Source organism: Puntigrus tetrazona, chromosome 18 (genome assembly GCF_018831695.1).
Source record: "Puntigrus tetrazona isolate hp1 chromosome 18, ASM1883169v1, whole genome shotgun sequence".
Taxonomy (NCBI): domain Eukaryota; kingdom Metazoa; phylum Chordata; class Actinopteri; order Cypriniformes; family Cyprinidae; genus Puntigrus; species Puntigrus tetrazona.
This window is the reverse complement of record NC_056716.1, coordinates 19,682,565-19,707,889: the sequence shown is the minus strand read 5'-3', so window position 1 is coordinate 19,707,889 and position 25,325 is coordinate 19,682,565. Positions and strand designations below refer to the sequence as shown.

General features: G+C 35.9%; 1 long non-coding RNA gene across 1 annotated transcript in view; it reads left to right on the top strand.

Annotated features, from left to right (window-relative positions):
- LOC122323167 overlaps positions 1–25,325 on the top strand; it is a 39,501-nt gene that overhangs the window by 9,946 nt on the left and 4,230 nt on the right. Inside the window, exon 3 of the long non-coding RNA XR_006246959.1 lies at positions 20,819–20,958. This is a non-coding gene — a long non-coding RNA (uncharacterized LOC122323167). The remainder of the gene's footprint in view (positions 1–20,818; positions 20,959–25,325) is intronic.

Genomic DNA, 25,325 nt, shown 5'->3' with positions numbered 1-25,325 from the left:
TAGATACTGTGGATAGACGGCCACTCTGATATCTGACAGCTGAAGTTCTGAATTTGCAAATTCCGCTGCAGACTTTCCGTCTGGACGGACAATTTCCTTTCACAACCCCCAGACTTTAATCTTCGGGTTAAAGCAGCGTAATGCCATGTCTGTCTCCAGAATCCTTCGTCTTTCTTTCATGTTATTATTGCGGTGCATAACGGGCGGATGAGTGCCAGAGGTTGAAGGATAGAGACAGAGGGCGCAACAGAACCGGAACAGGTCCCTTTCTCACCAGTCGACTGATCCCAATTAATATGTAAAAGGCATTTCCCAGTTTGAATACAGACATTCCACAAATCAAAGGCTTTCTTCTCTTTCAGAATGTTAATATGGGATGTTCGTGTGAGAGAACAAAGGTGACGGAATTGCCGTTATTGAACTTATCCACTCGGTGTCAGGCCAGACGGGGTTTTTTTTCCATGTTTTAAAGGGTAAATGAATAAGACAGTTGTGTAACCATTAGAGGATGGGGGAAAGGAGACTGAATGGATTTATGTTCCGAAGGCTGAATACACACTATTCAAATTTGTCAGCGTTAATTAGGTGCAGAGACCTGTGCCTTGTGTGGTTTTTTTTTGAGTCCTCTTGCACTAACTTGATTCCAATTACCTTTTGATACTTTAATTAGATACATTTGTAGTCTATTTAAATGCACAGATCATGCTCAAAGCTTTCTCATTTGTAATTCATTTCTCATAACACCGCTGCCACAGGAATCTATTGTTGCAAATGTCTTTGCGTTTCAGATGAAACCAGGGTTCTGCAAACTTTGCCACGAAATGAGTTACTAATCAAACTCAAATTTGCAAAAGTTCATTTATTAAATCTAGCCATAAGTATATTATTACTTTATTTAAAACTGAACATTTTGTTAACTATTCTGCATTTTGGGTCAACCTAGTTTTTTTAAATGTGATGATGATGATGATGATGATGAACGTTCAGCTGACATCAAATGTGCTTGTTTGGATGTATCTTTGGATGCCTAAAACATTATATTTCCAGCCTCATGCCCTGAAAATACACAAAATGTTTATAGCTGTGCAAAGTCGACGTCATGCATTATTTTGTTCTAAAATCGAAAACTCATTCAAGTGATCATTAAATGTCTTATGTTTAGTTGTATCTTTCAGATCAATTATTGTCAAACCAGAACGGTTTGAAGACAAACTTAGATAAACAGTCCAAATTTAGAATTATTCACCTTAAGGGGATAGTTTACACAAAAATAAAAATGTTCTACTAATTTATTCACCCTCAGGCCATCCAATAATGTTTGCACAGACCGATTGTTTCACTTCATAAAACCTTAAAACATGGCCAGGAGTGGTTATTAATTTTTCTTCTGCCTGTATATGCTTTAGACTCTCAAGTGCCAGTAACTGCTAACCTGCAGTTAATGAATCAAAGATCATAGTTTCAGCTAAAAATATTCTTTAGTCTTCTATGGAGAAAAAGTCACCCACATCGTAGATGACCAGAGGCTAAGCAAATGAACAAGACTTGTTTTGTGTTTTTGTGCCATACAGTTAAAGTCAGAGCGGTCCGTTATTGTTAAGAACCCAACAAATTTCACGTATATTTTTTCATGTCAGTGAATAATTGAGAGAATCCTATGACCAAATCAATTGTATTTGTGCAATTGTGTAGTGAATGTTTATTGGTACCACGAATGAACGTATCAGTCCCAAACTAGTTTTTGTTAATAGCTACAATTAAGTTGGCTTGAGCCAACACAGTCATAAAAATATACATATTTTGACAATAGCAAAAACAACAAGGTATTTTAATGTGGTGATTACAGTATGTATGGGGAAAACAGCGTATGCAAAACAAGAACGGTCTAATAAACGCTAATAAGCATTACACCAAAGCATTAACATATCTAAAGAAATAAAATAGCAAAAAAAAAAAGATATAGAATTTGGAAATCCTTGTTCTGATATCTCTTGTGCATATGTGCATCTTCAGCTGCATGTTGTCTAATAAACAACCAGTCAGTAAATAAAACCTACTGGTTCACAGTTAGGGCTTTGTTTAATTCAGAAGAATTGATTATTTCTGTAATCAGACAGTTGGGAAACATTTTGGACCAAAGAGGCTTTTTTGTCTCCCATTTTTGCTTAATGATTACTTTTTCCAAAAGAGCCAGAGTAAAAATTATGCATTATTATGAAAAGCATGTTTTTTTTTCCTCTCTCAGTATAATTTAAAAAAATCTATTTATTGGTCCGTTTTAATATAGAACTTTCTGTCTGTTTCTATTATAATGGAGTGAATGCCATAAAAAGTGTGCCCCCTACGAAGATGAAATGCTCCCGCACTCATTTATGTTGTTAAAATTGCCGGCTTCATTCAATCATCGGTATTGATCTTACCTTTCCCTCCCGCCGTAGAGATGAGCTCGAGAAAGATTCAGCCGATATAGAGTCTTTAGAAAGCGTGTCATTGTGTCGTCACTGCTGTTTGTATTTGAAGTTTTTCCACGCATGTAAATGTTATTCAGTTGATTTGCCCAGTGAGATCTACGTGCATCTTTTGTAACTCAGAAAAATAATCTATATTTAATATCTAGGCCTAATTAAATAAAAGCTTTTTATTGCATAAAAATAAAAGTTGGGAGCAAAATATTTTGATTAATAATTATGTATGGGAAAAACCATATACACAAACAAAAATTGTATAATAATAATTACAATAGGCTATTTATTTCATTACATTGAAGCATTAAGAGATCTAAGAAATAAAACTAAATGATATATCAGAAGAAGAAATTCTATATATATATATATATATATATATATATATATATATATATATATATATATATATATATATATATATATATATATATATATATATATATATATATAAGCTTAGTAGAATAAGTTGTTATATACTTGCAAAGTTTCTGTTGTGGGTCCATCAAAATAAACTGATAAAAGTCTACTAATATGGTATAGTTTACAAGTAGTTGCAATGTTACTTACTCTAAAGTGGACTGTTGAAATAAAGTCTGTATTATTTCACCTATGCCAGTTTTTGAGGTAGCCTACTTCACATTCTGTCCCAATCTTAAACTTTTAAGCAATATTAGCTTGACAGCCCAATCATGAATCTTAGAACATAAGATGATGCCTTGCTCAGACAGCAAGCAGCTCGGAAAACCTAGCTCTATAGGAAGCCCATTGGGAGGGATGTCAGTTTGGAAAGAAATTAAATTAGTAGACGACACTAGTTAAACTAGAATAAACAGAGCATCGCTTGACTCAGCGGGGGCCCAGCACCATTTTATTGCTCATAAATAGCTACACTCTTCAAATGGTCTATTAAAAAGCAGACCGGCCTGAGGGCCGTGTCAAATTAAAACATGGCTGCTGTATCCGTCAGCTTCAGGTATGTGTTCCCATTAACCAATCAGCTGAGGCTTTCATAGCTTTATAGTGGAGAACAGATAAACATAAAAAGCAAGTAGGCCATCAAACTCTTGGCCCCGGCCTGTGCACACCATATAAGATCTTTGTTTGTAATGACGAAGTCTCGTTGCTGTCAGCACACCCGCAATGATGAAAAACAACATTAATCCACTTCGCTTTATGCCCTCCCAGTTTGCCCAGCAGGCTTTGAGATTTACAGCACCCCGTCTTTCTTGCATGTATGTTGAAGAGGGAAATGGTGCGGAGCAATACGTTAAGTTACGACGTCATACATCACTTCCCCCTCGACCCGTTCGCTTTTGTTTCTTTAGCCAAAAGGCATCTGTCCATGAAACTATTCCCTGATGTACAATTTGTGCATGTGTACAATGTAAAGTGGGTGGAACTCTGCCTGATTGATAGCATGAAACGGCCAATCGAATGGTCGATTCTGCTCGTGACAGCTGTTGTCCTCATTCGACGTCGTGCCATAAATTGTTTTACACGTTGTGCGACCCGCATCCGGTAATAACTTCAGAGCGGTGCTGTCAGTCTAAGAGCCCGCCACAATTAAATTCACAGTGTAAACAGAGTTTGTGTACATATTATTCATATTTAGAGCTTTTCAAACTCATAATTAATGACTCTGCGGTTTTATAGACTTAATAGTGGCTGAACACACAATATATGCATAATTATGTATAAGTTTTTGTGCATTCTTCAACTGGATCATAACGCAATGTTGTTATGCCATTACTGGAACGGCACACTGCACACTTATTTGGAAGCTTATTTTCCTTTCATGGGAAAATTAATTGAAGTGTGGTGTAATAAGATGTTTGACTATCAGTATAAGAGACCTATTTTTGTTTGGCTTTTCAAGTAAATGCATCTTAATTTAAGTGTTTGTACTGGAAAACAAGGCTAATACTTAGTAAGAAAGTATTTTTTTTTCTTGCAGAGTTCAACTAATGGATATCTAGTTTGCTACTAAGTGTTTCACACCAACCTCATTTCATTTTGCAAACTTTTGAAAAATGTTATTTTTTTCAAACTTTATCATACAAGTGCTTGCCATTTTTCATGGAATATGCATGAGATGGTTTGTGAACAGACATGGTCAGGAGTGTGTCGACTGAGTCTTGTGATGAGATCATGGAAATAACCTTATCTCTTACCTTATTTTCCAATGCCTGTAAAACAGTGAGCATAAAAAGCAGGCCTTTTATTTTTATATTCACCTCTCTTTTTAAGCAAAATCTTGCATGCTTTGCTGTGCCCCTAAACTTTTCTAATTTGCTTCTACCTAAATGAGACAGTCAGTGTTTGTACAGCAAGTTAAACTGCTTAGGGAGGTAAGTTTTCTTTTTTCGAGAGTGCCATAATAGCATTAGAACAACACAAAGATGTCATTGTTGAGTGTCTGGAAGGATCCCGAATTATGTTTCTTCAGCAGAATATCCAGGATGTGGAGGCACAGGATATGGAGACATGGCCACTCGCCAAAGGAGGACTTTGAAATAATGGATCAATTTCCGCTCTCTAATGACTGTGGTGGTAAGGATTTATTGAGCTGATGTAGGCCCTTGAGTAACCCTATTAAATTCAAAAAAAATAAAACTAAATAAACATATCCTTTCTTATTGGCAGACTTTGTTTGTTTCATCCAATAATGACTTCGCCTTCCTGGGCTTGTCAAACCTTCTTCTGTTTGCAGTGTCTACTCTTTAAGCTATACTCTTTCTAGCTCTCTCTTTGTGCTGTCACACAGTGGGTAATGGTGGGAGTGTGTGTTATATATATATATATATATATATATATATATATATATATATATATATATATAAATAATTACACACATACATATATATACACGTGTGTGTGTGTGTGTGTGTGTGTGTGTGTGTTTTTTCTGTGCTCCATGAAAAAAAAAATCATGCATTTCATTACATTTGTTGCACTTTATCTAGCTGTTTTTTTTTTATACTATGACCAAATGTGTGTGTACATCTCTCTCTCTCTCTCTCGTTTGCAGTTCTGCTCACTCATTTGTTAAGTGGCATTCTGTCCACTGGCTCTAACCTCTCTCACGCTGGACTCCAGCCATTCTTATTGTCGAATGTCGCCATATGACAAAAATGGCAAGAACTTTCCAGAAATGGCATGTTTTGGCTGAGTTTTTAAAACTACCAGCCTACTGAGAGAAAACAAAATTTAATAGAATGAGTGTTTAAGAATTTGATTTGAGCTATCAAATAGAATGACTATTTGATTGTAAGGATGTGCAAATTTAAACAAATTGTCATTAATAGAGCTCATTTTTCACTGTAGAGTATATCCAACCTGAAAATGCATTTTTTTAAGCATTGACATTTGTAGGTTTATAGGCTATGAATGGATAGATAAATAGATACAATAAATGCATGGATGAAAGATGGATGATTATATATATAAAGTTGGATGCATAGATACAGTAAATTAATGGATGGAAGATGGATGGATGGATGAAAAGAAACAAGAAGTGGATGGATGGATAGAATGGATTAATATATATATTATGGATGAATGCATAAACAGATTTGGTCAATGAATTAATAAATACAATGTTTCCATGGATAGATGGACAGATTTAATGGATTTGTCAATAGGTATGATAGTTGGATAGTTATAATGGATAAATGATAGATAGATGGGCACAATGGATGGATGAATGGAAAAAATTTATAAATGATGGATGGATAAATAGATCAGAACAGAAGAAGAAGTAACGTACAGTACCTCGCTAATGTACTAACATGGGAAATGTTCAAAAGAAAGAGCATGAGGAAGTGAATGTGCAAGATGAGTCATTATTGTCATTATCGCTGGGCTCGGGGTCAGGTTTCAGCTGATAGGCACTTCAACTGCTTGATGTTTTCCATTGATGTGCACTCTCATCTGAAGACTGGAATCAATACCAGCGTTTGCCCTCCCAACTGCACAAATGACTGTTAGATAAAGGCAACTGTGGGACCCCCCACCTCTACCCCGCCAAAAGCCATAAGAGCAGAAGAATCCATTATGGCATCGCTTGTGGTGCTTATTATCATCCAGAGCTGTACAATGTTAACAATCAGAATCCTATAACCACACACACGTAAACACACATTCATACCCACTTATACAACACCGGCTTTTGTTGTGTGTATAAAGAAATAACAGGATGTTGCAGTTGGCTTTGAGATTACTGTAATGTGCTTGGGTGGTTTTATTACTGTGCTTTGTAATGTATAGGCAGTGTCGGGCTGATAATGTCATGCTCAGTTGCTTGCTGTCTTAGAATTGTCTTCAGGATAGTCGCAGTACTCTGTTCCTAAAAAAAAAAAAAAAAAAAAAAAAAAAAAAAAAAAAAGTGTCCAAAACTCAACTTCAAGTCTTACGTCTAAACTTCTTACATGCATTTTTAACTTCTCAAATCTCATGTGCATATTCAAATAAATATTTGAAAGCTTCTTCGAGAAAATGGAAAATGGTGTCAAATGTATTTTAGAAGACTGAAATATTATATACAAGCAGTGTCAACATTATATTTTGGATTGGGGTATTTTATTTCCCAATTGTCTTAAATTCTTGTTAGAATAATGCCTTATATTTCCATGGTTTCAAACAGTGGCCACATTAGGTCTTTGCTGGATAAACTGGTGCCCCCCGCCCAAATAGACCCCAATATTGCCATGTTTTCAGTCAGAATGTGATGATCTCATGTATCTGTTTGGTTTCCTTTTATTCATTCAGTATGAGAATTTAATTTAAAACTCATTACTACTGGTAAATGAGAACGCTGCGGCCGTTTCACCAGTAATAAAAGAAATGAGAAACTGAAGAGAGAGAAAATGCTCATGTGGATTGTTATTGGATGTGTAAACACACATAAATAAAACCTCACTTGCCGAACATCTCCCAGTCAAACACTATAAAACCATTTTACGAGATTTAACAGCCGATTCTTACAGTAAGAGACTGTATTTTGATTTGTTGATAATGGTTTAAGCAACGTATTGAGGCTCCTCACGTGGCAATCCGAAGAGGTCAGAGACAATCTCAACCGTTCGTTTGAAAAGTTCCTTCGTTTTGCCAGTTTTCTCAGTGTTAATGAGGTCGTTTTGTCTTAAAGTTCCCGAGGGCGATTTAAACTCCGGCTGATGGAAGGTGCTCGTTTGGTTAAAGCATCGGTAAAGACATTGATTTTGACCTCTATCGCCGTACAGCTCTAGGTGTAATTAAGGCTCATTATGGTGCACTGTTGAACACGCTGAATGCTGCCGCTGCTGATGAGACAGATGGCAAATATCAGGCTCACGGTGGCTTCGGCCTGAGCTGAGCCCACACTCTGACTATTCAACCATTCAGCTGAAACTCTGAAACCGTGAGCCTCGTTCAGACCAACTTACATCAATCAATTAACTTTATCTATATAGTGCTTTTAACAATAAGGTTTCAAAGTGTCAGCTTAGTTTAAATAGAATCTGTGTAAATCAAATAGATGATATATCGCTAGAAATTAAGTGTCCCCAACTAAGCAAGCCAGAGGCAATAGCGGCAAGGAACCAAAACTCCATCCATGACAAAATGGATAGAAAGAAAAATCCCTGGGAGGAATCAGGCTCAGCTGTGGGCCAGTTCTCCTCTGGCCAGTCCATTTCCAATGCAGCTATGTCCTATTGTTTAAAGGAGTTATTGCGTGTGTGTGTGTCTGATTTCTGTGATCCATCTCTGGGGCCCAACTAGGTGGGATAGACATAATTTTTCGGGGCTGATCCACCATCTGATATGGACTGAGAAACAGTAAGATTAGTATTGTTGCCACCACTTTTATTGTGTGTTATGGGCAGTGTCTAATTATTGCAGCCTGACAATCCTTTAACAGATTTCAATAATAAAAGCGTATTAGTGTCTAATGTGTAAACTAAGTTAAAGAGTTGGGTCTTTAATTATGGTTACGTTTTTTTTCTTCTAAAAGAGCTGAAAGTAATCAAATCTAGCAGTTTTTGATGTTTTTTTCTGTAGGGTACTTTCCCTCCAGGCTATATGAAATACCTCTAGTTTTGTTTTCCTTCAGCTACCTTCCATTTTCCAGTCTGCTCTCTTTAGAGTGTGCTCATTATACCACAGAGTCAGACTGTTTTCTTTTATGTTAAGCTTAAAGGAGCAACTTTCTTTAAACTGCTAGAAAAGAGAGAGTGTACATAGTTTCTGTTACATCAAGTTTTTCACTATTGGATGTGCTAAGGAAATTAGATAAATCAGGAAAGATACCTCACAAAGCAGTCTTTTGTGGTGGAAGTGATACTTGTAACAAGGTGCAGAATTTACCGATTTAGCTAGATGAAGTTTGCACAAGTCTGGATAATGATCTGAAATATCATCAAGTGCTGCAGAATTTCAACAACATTAACATGATTTCAACTTTATCTTTTTTTAAGACTTTATCTGCAGCCAAAATCAGCTTCTTTAATAAAGTATGTGGTGCCTTGGATTTTATTGTCTAGTTAGCAATGCTGGTGTGTGTGTGTGTGTGTGTGTGGGTGTGTGCGCGCGCACGCAAGCAGATTCAACTTTAAGCACTTAAATGTCTTTATAATATTGCATCACTAAAAGGTCAGCTTTTATTATATGTACACTCAATGAAAACAAAACATTTTATAAAATAAAGACAACAGGATGTCGCTTTCTCTCGTTTGAGTTTCCTTTCTGTGAAAATCAAACAAACAAACAAACAAACAAACAAACAAACAAACAAACAAACAAAACTATAGTCTACATTACCGGTCACACAGTTTTTTTAATTTATGTTAACTAAATCAAATATTTTTCAAGAATGTATTCCTTGTACGTACATATACACACACGTATGTACGTGTTAAATATATAAAGTTACAAAATTTTGATGTTGTTTTATGTCTGATGATCGTGTTAGATTACTCAAGTAATTTAAGTTTCAGTTGTGTGTTTTTCTTGTATTTTTTAATTGTGTACTAGAAAAATGCAATTTTAATGTGTGCATAATTAAAAAAAATTAAATGTTGCTTTGCTATCCATACATTCCTATATCAGTATTTGTAAATATTTTACATAAAGTGCGGTTCTGTAAGTATGTGTTTACGCAGACACTAAAACATATGTAATAATATACTGAAAATGTAACTAGCTCTATAAATGTTTATGAATCCTTATTTAATCTAATACTTGATTGAATTACACGGTGGGTTGCATTTATGATAAATTATGTTATGTTTTCGACTGCAGCAACACAGCTGACTCAATTAATTTAAAATTATAACATTTGATTCTGTTCAGTGCGACTGCTGCGTAGCACACAATGGTTATCCTACATTTCTCTAGTTCATGTTGTATATATGTAAATATATCTCAGGAGTATATCCCGATTCTAGGGATGCGAGTAATTTTGTCCAGCATGCACCGGAGATACAAGTTTAATTTCATAAAGTGAATTTCCCCCCACTTTCAAGTGTTGTACTTTTGATAAAAGTAGAATTTTGTGAATATTTTGAATAAAAGATAAACAAATGTAGATTTATTTTTCATGAGCCTCTTTGCTCATTTTTACCAAGGGCGCCAATATTAGTGAAGGGCACTGCATGTGTAATATACTGAAATAAAATGTATATATATATATATATATATATATATATATATATATATATATATATATATATATATATATATAGATAGATAGATAGATAGATAGAGATATTGTGTACATTACTAAATTGAGGTGATTATTCATAATGTGTAATCATTTCATAAGCATTGCACTTGTCCACAATTAAAAGGAATGCTCTGGGTTCAATAGGACAGTAATTAGTGTAATTTGCATAAAAAAATTATGACATTTAAATTATTTTGCTGTTGTTTTAGGGTGAAAAAGTTTTCCATTATGGCACCAAATTTGAATTTAAATTGAATATAACTTTACACATTTTTCTCCTCATTACCAAACATTGTTCACATCTTGTGATTATACTATTGAAACAAGATAAATAATCTGGATTTTATCCAAAAATAAAAAAATCATCATCATTTAATTGCCATCATTTAATTGCCTTAAATTGTCATTTTAAACCCGTATTTCTTTCTTCTGTGACATGTTTTTTTTTTTTTAAGAAAGTCAAAATAATTTTGCCTGCTGGTCTCATGGCACGAATATACCTCATTCACTTAATAAACAGCGTAATATTCATTTAACACTAATTAAATTCAAATGAATAGTTCAGCACCATCTAACAGAAAAAGCTAAAGCACTCAAAGCCTCATGGTAAATTCTTTCAGTGTTGATTTAAGAAAGAATCACCTGTGAATCTACACCTGTGTGTATAAAGCACACATGACAAGCGTTTCTAAGTGCGGAGAACGAGGGGTTTCTTTGCCTGCGGTATCATGTCAATCAAACTTAGACTTCAGCTCCCACCGAACGCGTCTCAGATCTGCTGATGCAAATGAAGCCGCCTCGTTTCGCTGGCGCTCTTGCTCTTATTCCCCCTTTTGTCTCAAGGTGGATGCGCGTATCAGAAATAACAATCTTCCAATTCATTAATAAAGTGCCTCGGAGAGAGTGGAAATGACAGAGGAAGCCGAAAGGAGAATGGAGAGTGTTTGAAAACAATGAGCGAGACAGGACCGCGAGCGGCGAGGGCCGTGATCCCCCCGATGGGAGACGAGGAGAAGAAAATAAATTCCCTCTAATTTCCTAATGGAGAACAAGCTTGTTAACTAGCGTTCTGCTGATTTTCCTTCGTTCCTTTTCGCCTCGCTCGGTGTGCGCTCTTTGTATTCTCTGAGGCTGCGTGGTTTTACCCAGAATTCTTAGAGTCGACTCTACATGGGATCCACACTGCAAAGAAGCAACACACAAAGAGGTCTTGTGGCATTAGAGGCAAATAAGAGAGAGTCTCTTATGCTAGCGAGGCAGAAAGAAGAACGGAGTACACTGGGTTTGAGACCACCTGCGAGATTGAGTTCAGCAGGCACTTTGTGAAAGTTTTTCAGAGTCAGGTTTGAACCTCGTCTCGCTAATTAATCACTTTCTTCCAGCTTTTACCCATACTGAATATTACTGTGTATGCAGACAGGCACCAGGCATTAGTGCAGCTCTTGTTTGAGAAATCAGCAGTTAAACATTTGTTGTTGTTTTAACTAATGGATGGTTTCAATCAATCATTATTCTGTTTTTTTGTTTATTGGCAATTAAAAATTGCTGTTGTGAAAGTCATTTTTTCAAAGAGGAAAAAACAAAAAAAACAGAATTTAAGGGAAGTATTAATTTTGTGCAAAATTTGCATCTCTTAAAAAAATAAGGTACGCATTTAAAATGTAACTAAATTTATTTTAACATTTTATATATATATATATATATATATATATATATATATATATATAAATAAAATTAATTGATTGCAACCACTTACATATATATACACATATACATAGTTTTTTTTGTGCTGTGTGGTTGTTTCATAGAGACGCATTTTGGACAAGATTTATAAAAAGGCAGCTATAATAAAAAATTATATTATGAGGAACTTAAATTCTTATCAGCACTGCTACTGTTCTCTTTAGAACAAGGAAACGCCGAATGTACCATTTAACAGTACTTTAATAGTACTATCACTGCACCGTAGACACATAGAAGACATTTGACAGCCGACTCGGGACACTAGAAACACAGGGTTTAAGTAGGGCAAACAATGAGGACTTGACTAGATAGTTAACAGACACACACCTGGAACTCAATGAAACACTAATGACAAAACCAGAACAGGAACAGGAAGACCAAATATGGGCATAGACGTGGGCGCAAAACATGGCAAGGGAACACAAGTTTGACATTTATATCGATAAAGTTACATAACTACACAATTTCTAACAAAAAAATTTAAATATATTCAGGAGCCTTTACTGTTGAAAACAAGTGGGTCACTGACAGATAACAGGTTTTAAAATAATAAAACAATACTATTGTAGTATTTATTAAAAAAAAAAAAAAAAAAAAAAAAATATATATATATATATATATATATATATATATATATATATATATATATATATATATATATATATATAATTTAATAGCAACAATACTAAGGTTCTGTAAAATCTTACTGTAATGTTTCAGCTGTATTAACTAATAATATTTTTATAATATTAATAATAATTTTGTTTTACAGCACAACTGTAAAATTACAATGCTGAAGTTCATGTTTGGCTTGATTTTTTTTTTTCATTTTTAAATATTAAAACCGTATCTAGAAAGCCGCCGGGAGGCTTTGAAGCTTCTCTTCTTAACAGCTGGTTTGTATGTGTGTTTCATTACAAGTTTGAGAAGATGAGCAGCATTTCCTGTGAACAGAGTTTCCACAAGAAGAGTTGAAAAAGAAAGATGTGTCAAAGAGTACAGTGAAATTAGTTTTTTGTATCAATTTATTGTGCAGCCCTGTTTACCAGGATCAAATGTTGAATCATCCGGTGTTAGCACATTTCTAGCTCAAAACTTAATTCGGGACATTTCTTCCAGTATTTTCCTCACACAGTCACAAATTGGACAACTTGAGGGGAAGTTTGAGTTCATGCTCAAGATATCTCTGTTTTGATCGCTGGTGTAACGCACAGCTTGAGACACGCTGATATCTTTTCAGAAGGAGACAGGGAAAAACGTTTCAGTTTGCTCTTTGTTGAATCCCGTTGCTGCCTCAGAGAAACGATTGAGATCTCCTTTGTGTTTTTGCTTTCTCAGAAATCCATGCCTTTATTGTCAGGTGTGACGCGAGAAGCCAGAGGAGCAGGAATGAAGGGAACACAGAACACGGTGTTAAGACGCTTCCAGCTCCTCTGACTGCGGGTCAGCGCTCGGTTCCGCTGAGCTTTTTATTGCATGTATAAATCCATGTGTGGGGATTCAGAGGATTGCAAATTCTCTCGGACCTCTCGGACCAGAACCGGCTCTCTTTTGAGAGATACCATCTGTGATTCACCGTATAAAAGCACCTTTACATGTGCACAAGATGTTACAGTTGTCATCCCTCCCTTTTACTTAAGGTCATTTTATGCTTCTGCTACAAAAACAAAAAAAAGGAATTCAAATAATTGTCATGCAGTATGCTACCACAACAGCATTTATCTGATCAAAAGTACAAAAAACATTCATATTGTGAAATAATACTATTACAATTTGAAATAACTATTTTATTTTTGAATATATATTAAAATTTAAATAACAATGGAATAGCTGATTTTTGGTGCGGGGACATTTCTTAATAATTTCTTATTAAAAACACTTTTTAAAGAGGTTTCTAAGATACTTTAGTCTCTTCCTCAGTGTAACTATTTGGGAATTAAAAAAAAAAATACAATAACATTAATAGTAACTACTACTACTAATACTACTGCTACTGAAATTAAAAACTAGTATTAGTAGTACGCTATAAAATAAAAAATAGCATTTAAGAAATGTACAATAATAGTAATAATAATAATAATAATATTAATGAATAGATTAATGATGTGTACAGGATGTCAACACCCACTTTTATCTGAATTTAACTGACTAAAGTGATATGATTTATTATACCTGTCAGGCTGCAAATATACATCCCGAAAAGCATCATCCATACCGTTTTAATGCTTGAAGTAAAGCACGACGGAACAGGAATCATCAGTAATCATCTCTTTGAAGGATGAACAGTTCGGGACAGTCACTATTAGAGCTAGAGCAAGTTTATTACGTGCGTGTCCTTTTGAAGTTGTTTTTAGTGTCTGGAGAGGCGAGTGTCAGGCTGATAACGGCAGCTGTCTCTCCCCGAGGGGTGAGATGCAGATTAAGGGTGGATTAGTTGCTCTGGGCCATGTTGCATGTGTTGTAATTGCGGGGATGATAGTGGCCAGGCACCAGACGCGCCGCCCTGCCTGCTCAAAAGGGCCCTTGTGTTCGGCCCTCTTAAGCACCTCGAAAATTAAATCGGCCTTTCTCGGATACATGCAGCTTAGTTTGCCCCTGATTGCTTGAGGCTTCTTTTAGAATTCTTTTAGATTAAAAAAGTGAAACGGACAGTTCAGACTCTGAATTCTGATTGGATATGAGACAATCAAAATGCAAAATAGCTTATATATAGTCTAGTGTTCAAGTTTGGGGTTGGTACAACTTTTCTTTTCTTTATTAAACCTTTTTAATTCATTTAAATGTTTCTCACCAACACTGTAAATTATATATATATATATATATATATAATATATAATAATAATATATATATATATATATATATATATATATATATATATATATATATATATATTTTTTTTTACTTTTTTTTTTACTTGAATTAAAACTATAAACTGTAATTATAAATATTACTGTATGGTTTGCAAGAAAATACAATGTCAGTCAATCAGTGTTACTTGTTGTTATTTTTTCAAAAAGTAAAATGTATTTTTTTTCAATGAAGGCCGCATTTGCGTTGCGAGATGTTAGAACAACTTTAACTGTTTTCTATTTAAATATATTCAAAAATATATTGCTGCGAGACTCCTGAATTTTCATCATCATAACTCCACATGATCCTTCAGAAATGATTGTGATATGCTGATTTTGCTGCTCAAGAAGCATTTCTTTCTGTGATCAATGTTGAAAATGTTCCGTATTTTTTCCTCTGGATTCTTCAATGAATAGAAAGCGGTAGTGTATTGGTAACCACGCATCAGCTGAATTCAGTATTAATATTGCATCTAAACCGTAAACAGCGCGCGCTTAGGCTAAAGCACAAAACAAGCACCGAAGGTTAAGCGTTTGCTCAAATCCATAACGCCAAATACGATCATTAATAGCAGCGATGCTCGACTTGAAATTGTAGTACACCTTTTAAGGGTATTAAAGGGCCGCGGTGTGTTTTTACGGCGCCGTGAACACATCCTCCCACACGCCAGCTCATTCTGAAAAGTAGTAAAGCCTGCTTCCTCGTGTAATAGCTCTCAGTGATCAGACATGCTGCTGTGTTCTCATCTGGAGCCGGAAGACTGCTTATGAAACCTCAGCAGGCATATCTGGGCTGTTTCTCCGAAGAAAAGCTTCTCCCTGAGCCATTGTGTGGCTCATTATTTAAAATAACGTGGAGAGAAGTCCCTTTCAGCCTGGTAATTATCCTGCGTGGATGAGTGAGAGCGGATTAGAGAATACTGTGATCCGGGCGAAGCTGCCGTTTCCTCTCTGTTTACGCAAAAGCGCCGCCACACCGGCTTACCGTTGCAATTGGACAATGTTTTCCCCCTAAATGAATTACATGCTCTATTTGAGGAGTTGAATCGAATTACAGAATGCTTGGGAAACAAACGCTTCTGCGTTCGGAAAAGTCTTCTAATGATTCCTTTGTTTTCCGGCGAGCGGGCAAAACAGATTAGATCCTAAACAAATGGGTTTTTTGCCACCTCCAAAGGCCACTCTGTAAAAAGAGACTTTAAAAAGACAGAATGAGGGAACGGGCGAGTCTGGCTTTTGCTGCGAGGGAATGACGCAGATGGAGCGTTGATGGCATGTGCTTCTGTGTGTGTGTGTGTGTGTGTCAGAAAGTCCTGTTATCTGAGATGAAGTGTTGAGGAAGCTACTTTCAAACTGAGACTACAAAACACGTTGAAGCTTTTTAGGAAGGAAATGTCTTTGAATTGAATACCTCTGTATAAATGACTTCAGAGCAGCGCGTACGTGGCACAGAAACAGTAAACTTCAAATTTGTCTCCATTGATAAACACAGGCATAAATACACTTACACTTAACATAAAACGGTTCCTGAAACTCATATGTGACCGTCGATCACAAAACCAGTCATAAGTGCCATTTTTTTCAAAACTGAGATTTATGCATCATCCGAAAGCTGGATAAATAAGCTTTCCATTGATGTTTGCTCCTAACGATTCTCGGTATATAAAAGAAAATGTATTTTTAGCTATTGCTACAAATATACCCCAGTGTTTCTGCCCATATGTCACGTATGACTGACCGACAGACAGACAGATATTACTATTAGACCACTTTATAGGTACATTTGACTGCATGTTGACTTCAAGTGTTGCTGCTTTTAGTTGGTTACTCTAAACCGATGGGCTTTAAAGTTATTGTAGGACTTCTCCTTGTAGATACGGTTCACTCTTAAAGTCACACACAGTCTCACTCTCTGTGTCTCTCTTTCTTTGTCCACCCAATGGTCTTTTGACCTTTAATGCCATTGTGTCTTCCCATAATCCCCTTGTTCTTGTTGTCTGTACACTCTCTGTCTGGTCCGAAGGACTTTCTTGTAATTGAAAGTGCCCTGCTGGACCTGAAGGTTGAATGTTTTCTCCATGCCTGGATGTTGCTTTCGCTCCTATTGGAGAAAGAGCTCGACACTGCTGTGTTTTAATAACAGACGATCTGACAAAAGATTAGATTCAAAGGCAACAAATATATTGAGACGCTTACGGTTGTACATTCGCACTTTGTGCTTCATTTGACGTTTTTAAATAGACATGTTTTCATTGTAATTTATGTGCATTCATTTGTTTGGTCTTCACTATTTTATAGATCAATTGACCGAATGTCGCTTCGCAATGGAGCTCAATACTGCTGTGTTTTAATAACAGAAGATCTAAACTATTTAGATGCTTTATTTCTTTTCTTACACCAACAAAATGTTGCTTTTCTTTTTTTATTGGTAACACTTTACTATTTAACACTGGTGAACTTTAGTAAACATGACCTAAGAATGAACAATGCTTCTACGACATTTGTTAATCTTAATTTAGATCAATTTCAGAATTTACTAATGCATCCTTGAAATCACATGCGCTACCATTTTATTTTATTTGATCTTACACACCTTTGTGGCATATGCAGACAAGCCAACACGGAATTAAAATCGACCGTATTTCCAACATATTTATAAATTCATCAAAAGCACATTATTCCACAAAAAAAAACATTATGTAATGTAACCCGATATGCCTCAGCAATTATTTTCCTTCTTTGGCCGACATCGCCGGTCTGTCTTTTTTCATTGGAACATCTACTTTTCAAAAGCAAAATTGATTTTTCAGTGGATACAATCGACCACCGTACATGTTTCACTCTGAAGTACATCGCTTAATAGAATAAAATGGGTTACAGATGCAGTTTCGTGTTGACCTTTGCATTTAAAAGACCGGAGGAGTGATGCATGCGTGGACATAGTGCATTGTGTTATGCTCTTTCTTATTTTGTAATGGCGTGAGAGCGGAATAAATGCGTACGGTAGCACCAGGAAGCCCCTCTGTGGTGGTGTACCGCCACAAACTGGGTCGTAACAGACCAACCTCACAGGCACGAGCTGCTGCACTCCATCTTTCTGGTGAACGCTGGCATTTCTCGTTACATTCCCTAACAACTAGCCAGGTGCTGTGGTGGACTCCCGCTCAAGCTGGCTAAACGCGCCTCCCGTGTACCACGCTACAGCGAGGGCATACGAGGAACTCCAGACAGAAGGAAATGGTGGCAAAACTCGTATGAACATATCCGCTCGCGGTCAGGGGTGAAATGAGCTCCGGTGGAGTCAGAGGAAAGACGTTTATGTGACACGAGGGGACCGCAGATGAGAACAGGAGGAAAACGGAAATGATGAAATGGGTAGCAGCGAGATTTCGGGACGGAAAGGAAAAGAGAAGTTATTTTGATGTGTAAAAGACAAACGCATTGATGGTTTAAGGTTGTGCTGCTCCTTTCTGAATTATAGAAATAGAATTCTATAGGCATCGTCAAAGTGTTATGAGTTCATCGAGAGCCAGAAAAAAAACAACAACACACGACTAAGATCTCTTTAATATCTCTTCTGGTAAATCTTTTATCTGGTAATGAAATTAAATGGAGATTACAGTACCACTTTGCTTAAATCCACTTTCCAGTGTTTTAATGTTTGATTTAACATTTAAAATTAGATTTTTGGTAATTGAAATAAAACGTAAATGAAATCAAACTTCAAACTAAAAACAAGTTAGAATTAGAAATATATTAGACAATATATTTAGAGTGTATATGTTGATTTTAGCTAAACTAATAAAATGACAACCAAAATATGATTTCTGAAACAAAACTTTTAAAGAAAATAATGACTACAACTAACATAAAAATCAGTGTTATTTTGATATCATTCAGATGATGACATGGTTTTATTCATACTATTTTGAAAGAGTTTCTATGAATAGGTTTTTGAAATAGGTTTTATTACTTATTCCTTAAATGAATTAAAAATGAATAACTTTTTTAAAATGGTCTTAGCTATAATAACCCTGGTAACACTGGTAATTTGTCATTATGAATTATCTATCATCTATTTTGTAGCATTATTAATTTAACAGCTTTATGTATGTATATATATATATATATATATATATATATATATATATATATATATATATATATATATATATATAGACACACACCCATAATTCTCTAGCTAGTACACAGCAGCACTTTCAGAACATATTATCTAGCAGCAAGGCCCTGGCCACCAATTACAGCATTTCAACATCATCAAGGTGACTTTTGCTTGTACAGTTTAATTTGTAATCTTATTTTTCCATGTCTGATAAGTTCATCATAAGCTACAACTCCACTCACATGTCCTGAGCTACGAACATGCAACCTCTGGGCAAAGGGTCCAGGATCCAGAAGTGGCCCACACCCCACAGCGGAGGTAATTCTCTGAGCTGTATTCACCTTCCAGACACATTGAGCTCTCAGCCCCTTCACACACACTGAGTTTGATACGCTGCCCGCTGTCTTATCTGCATCCACAACCACATAAACATGCACGCCGGCGTCCTTCCCTTCACTCGGCTGCTGTTCTCTCCCCGGATTCACACTCAAATTGATTTACTGCTGGAGCTAATAGGATCCGCACAAGCGTGCCATCACCAATGAGGAGAGAGACTCGCATGTTGTGGCCACATCACAGGAAGGTCACATGTCACAGTTGGGATTCAAGTGGTGATTCTGTCGAAAATAGAGATTCAGGAGATTTAACACTGAGATTCAGAGCGGCTTTGTAATGTTGTCTGTTTGCTTTACTGTTTTGTAGCCATTTTTCGTCTAACCAAACAAGTCTAACCAAAAACATTAAAACAGTTACTGTAGCATACATAAATAAAGATTAAAAATTGCTAATATTATATATATATATATATATATATATATATATATATATATATATATATATATATATATATATATATATATATAACACACTCATATATGGTTACTGTTGAAGTACAGTGTGCCTTATGGTGACCTCAACGTGACCTCTAGCATTGAAGATAAGCCTCTCTCATGCTATTTGTAACTTTAAGAAAGGAGATACATTTTTCTCATGTTGTTTGTGTCAAGTTTTTATTTATTTATTTATTTTTGCTATGTCACACCATAGGGCACTATAGATTTTATACTTTACACTTAATATTACAGATATATACGCTACAAATATAAGTATAACCTCTTAATATCAAGAAGCATAACTCATAATAATATTAATGCTAATAAAAATAAAATGCTTCATGACCACCAAATCAGTACAAATTATTTTTGAAGAACTTATGAAGTGACCGTGAACACTTTTTGCATCACAGGAATAAGTTAAATTTTAAGTCACATTTAAAAAGAAAACTGGATTTTAATACTTGATTTTAAATTCTAAAATATTTTACAATACTAGTTTTGTGTTTTTGATTAAATAGGAGACTTCTTTCACAAATATTATTCATCATTACAATTTATTAATTATTAATAAGATACAAACTATCATAAAAAAAGAAAAATGTTTACTTTTTCTGCCCTCCTCTTTAACGTACAAACATTAATTCAGATGTATTTGCGAAGTTCCTTTCCCAATAAATATAATTTCAAAGTAGTAATATGCAAGTTAATACACTTGACATCCCCCCAAAATGTGCTTATGCAAAATTTCAGTATGCAAATATCTTTTTTTTTTCTCCTACATTTTTAGCAAATGTCTAAGATTAATCTACAAATGTTATTAATCATGCAAATGTGGCGATGTAAAGTGTAGCTAAAGTTGTTTGAGTTCAAAAACCGAGTTATTCCTAAACGAGAGACTGCAGACTGTTCGAGTTTTCTTTTCGGGTTCACATTTACGGCCAAATTCTACACCCATCAAATTAAACATTGTCCACAGGCAGAACACTCTCAAGACCACCGAAGCAGAAGCAAAAAAAAAAAAAAAAAAAAAAAAAAAAAAAAAACAGTAAAAGCAAATAGTCGAGTGATTGCTTTCATATATATAGTCATGTTTTCTCAGCTTTAGGTCCTTGGGACTTTACAGGAGGTATCTGTGCCGCTGAAAACGTGTCCTCCGAACCCTAGAGAGAAGCAGAAGGAAGCATCGAGTGTCGACGGAATGACAGTAAAAAATGGAGCCATGGAAACGACTCTCCCATGGTAAGCTCCACAACTAAACTGAACAGATAAAAGCATGGGTATTTGAGAAGCGTGTGAGCTGAGGGTCCTGCTGGGCTTTTGTGGCTTTATTCTAGTCTCTTCTTCTTCCCTCTCTCTCCATCTCACTAGCTGCTCACCTGAGTATGATGGATGTTGCAGTCTCTTTGTATTACCTTCTTACTCAAAGTCTCTCTCTCTCCAAGAGCTCCTACACTTCTCCCTGACCGCACAGTTCTGAAAAAGGACAATGTGTGTGCGTGCGCATACTTTTTCACACTCTAGAAACCTGTCAAAATCATGACCTGGTCTTACTCCCAAAAAAGAGATTTTTATGGAACTTATTTGCAGTGATGGGAATAACGGTGTTATAAATCTGTAACGCGTAATCAAATGAATGAATCCCTGTTACAACCCCGTTACCGTTACTGGCAATAAAATGTGGTGTTACTATAATTTATTATCGTATCGGTAGAATTTAATTCGCTGTGTATTCGCTTTTAAAGGCACACGGGTCGACGTCGCTTTGTCTCACACACACAAGATATAGAGCAAGAGAGTCTTTCATAACTTTCAGACTTGACGCTCTACATGTAAACTATATTCTTTGTTGTATTTTCCTGTCGAAATAAGTTTTTTCAACTTTTAAGAACCGCCGATTTCTCTGGTAGTGGGCGGAACTAATGCTCAAAAGACAATCTCATTGGCTGGCGCTCACCCGTTATCGTCCCTGCTTTGATTTCAGCAAATCAATTTGAGCGAACGCTGACTACGTGATTAATATTCAAGAACCCAGCAAACCCAACAACAGGTTGACATGCACGCACGGTCAAAAAACCCTGTCTTTTTTTAATAATATGCATTTATTTTTTCCTTATTTGTTCAACCACTCCCAAATGATTCATTCAATGTTTCATTTTTCCGAACCCCTCCAGCGATTGGTCGGTTTCATTTAAAGCAGTGCGTGAGCTTTAACGCTCCAAAAGCAGCGCTTAGTGGCAAAGAATGAATTAGCATTTTCATTCAGACCAAATCAAAAAGACCAACAAGTGGACGGGCAATATGCTAATGCTAACATAAAATGGCTTGGGACTTTAAAAAACAACTCGTTTCAAAGTTTACTCTTTTCTTTTGAGAGACAATAACTTTATACACGGCACACTTTCAGATTTAAAACTTTGCAGCATGTTAATCATTCACTTAGAACTGTTATACACTGGATGAAAGGTCATTTTTTAATCCATATTAAATCCATAATAGGGCCACTTTAAATTGAGGACAAAAAAAAATTGCACATTAAATGCACAAAGGCATACATTTATAAGTTTATGCAATATCGCTATAATATAATGCCTTCATTTTGTGTTTTTCTTTTTTCCATTACGCGTGACTGTTACTCGTCAAAAAAGACAATGTAACGTGTATATAACCTTGCTAAATGTAATGCTATTCATGTCTCATTACAGTCTATTTTTTATTTTTTTTAAATATTTGTTTAGAAATATGAGTATCTAATGAAAAATACAGCTTGCAAACATCTATGAAGCAAACCGGCCCCGAGGGGTGAAGTATGAGCTGCATGTGTTTTTGTGAGATTCACCCAGACACATTATCCTCCAGCATGTTTCAAGAGCTTCCTCCACAAGTTCATTTCTACTTTATCATTATTCTTCCTCCATCCATCTCTCACCTCTTCCATCCTCTCGACCACAGAAAGGGCAGAGACGGTGAGAAATCCATTGTGCATCTGATGGATCTTTCACTTAGGCCGGAGAAGATATGCGGTTACATGTGTGCCCTTTCTGCCGGGCGTCTAAATTCAAGCCGAGGCCATTAATACACACATGCCTGTGTGAGCACAGGAAAGGGCAGCGTTCACATGATCTATGCCTGCTGCTTCCTGCTGGGCTTAATCACACTTCCTGCCGCCTTTTGATCTGACGCATAGCACTTAAAACTCTCTCCTGTTAACTGTGTTCTTTCTCAGACATGTGCTGTCGGGAAAAGGGCACGTCTCGTATGAAGTGCGCATGGTGAAGTGTGCTTAATCTAATTTAGAAAGACAAATCGTTTTCAGCCTTGATGAGGCTTCATCAAAGTGAGCCAAAAAGAGGGTGAGCAAATGAGGAAAGAGAAAACAGAAAAAAAAAGGGCGAGAAAAGAAAAAGAAAGCGAGATTGAGAAAAATCATGTTAAGAAAAGGAGAAACTTAATGGAGCATTAATGGTTTTATAAACTGGAAAAAGTGCCATGTTCCTTCTTAAAGGGACAGTTCACCCAGAAATCGAAATTCTGTCATCATCTACTCATTACAAAACTGAGCACAAAAGGAAAGTTTAGCAGAACCACTTTGAAACAACTAACATTTTAGCTCACTTATGAGCTCTAATTATAGTATTTCCCGCTATTTCGAGTCATTTTGGTATATTGCGAATTTCATTGTTTTTCGCATAAATATATATAAAAATTAATCTGTTTAAAGAGTAAAACACATGTGGTCACAACCCAAAAATGAAAGTTTGTACTGTCCGAGATGTAAATGTTTTTTTTGTAAATTTAGGATTCCGTTACCTGCTCACCAGTGAATCATTTGCAGTAAATGGGTGCCGTCAGGATGATAGAAACATCACAATAATCCACAGAACTCCAGTCCATCAACTGTGTAGCAAAAAGCTGCATATTTGTAAGAAACAAATCCATAATCATCAGTCCTCTATTGCTTTCTCAAGTTAAAAAACAGATCAAACGCATTTATATGCAAAAAAACGGTTCAACACAGTTCTGAACAAATACGTTTAAGGTTAGGTTTTCACCTTAATGATAGATTTGTTTCTCACAAACTTGCGGCCTTTCACTTGACAAGATGTTAACTGATGGACTGGAGTGGTATGCGTTGCTTGAGTATTACTGTGATGCTTTTATTGGCTGTTTGGACACTCATTCTGATGGCACCCATTCACCGAAGGGCATCCATTGGAGAGCAAGCGACACAATGCTACATTCAAATACAGGTAACATGCCGTGTTATATGCCATGTATATGCTACTGCATATGCCACAGATCTCATAAACATACACTTGATTGATGAATTACTGCGGTATGGAGGTGACGGTGATGCTAATCTAGCTTCCTGTTTGTGGCAGAGAGAATTATGAATGACCTATGCTAAAGGTAACAGCGTTACGCTCACAGCGAGCGAGTGAAAGACTGCTGATGACTGCAGAATAAAGACCTTGAGAATATGTGCTCTGCATAGCCTCAAATCTATGACGCTCCTCTATAATACCCGTCTCATCTCACCGTGTAAGAGCCAAGGCTATTATAGTTTCGCAGTTTTAATTAAGCTCGATCTTTCAGGCTCGTACTAATACTTAGTTGCAGTACATGAGAAGTAGATGTTGTTGGTTAGAATTAAGAAATCTGTTCGAATGAACATAACGTATTCTTAAGTATTTAAATCAAAGTCAAGCAACGTCAGCTAGGAATCGTTCAGTGACTATGAGAATGAATTTTTGTTGGTTTCATTGTTTTCATAGACGGTGTTTAGTTTTGATTTTATGATGAAGATAAAATAATGACTGTAGTTTTAGTTTACAGTGCTAACCCTATTTGTTTTAATGATTTTTGGGAGAATGTAGTCTCTGCAGAGACAAGAGCCTCCACAGCGACTGACCACTCATTCCATGACGAACAATTATTTTTTACTTTCTATCACATGCTCTCTCTCTCTATTTCTCAAGTTTTTCATCCCTACTATGTCTTTTAGTGTCTTATAGAATTATAGAAGGTTATAGAAGCCAATTTCCACCACTGAAAAAAAAAGGCTATTGCGATTTTTATCTCTAATTTTGACTTTTTTTTTTTTTTCTTAGAACGGGCTTCCATACAAGAGAGACCCAAAAGCCCTTTTGCTAGCTCCAAAAACATATTTAACATTTAGGCATGATGCTTCATGATTTCTGGACTTTGTAAAACTATATTCCTCGATTAGATGCATCAGCCATCTTCATTGAAAAATTGCCAATTACTTATGTTTGAGGTCTCATAGGTATAAAGTCAACTGACATTTTCAAAAGCTCAGTCGCTTGGTTATTAACTCATTTAGTTTGCTTTATTGTCACTCAATAAGTTTAAGTCACTGTTCTATACACACTCAAAAACACATTTCATTAGTGACGGCTGCAGTTCAATCCTGGAGCAAATGCACAAAATTGCTGTTTTGTGTATGTAAGGAAGCATTGCGAAATTGCAATGGCGGAGACTGTTGTAACCACAGCAATGTTGTGCAGTCTCGCACATTTGACATCTACTATTTTTGAGTGAAGTAATATTACAGCGTTTTTAACTAAACCACCTTTGACAGAGCTGTC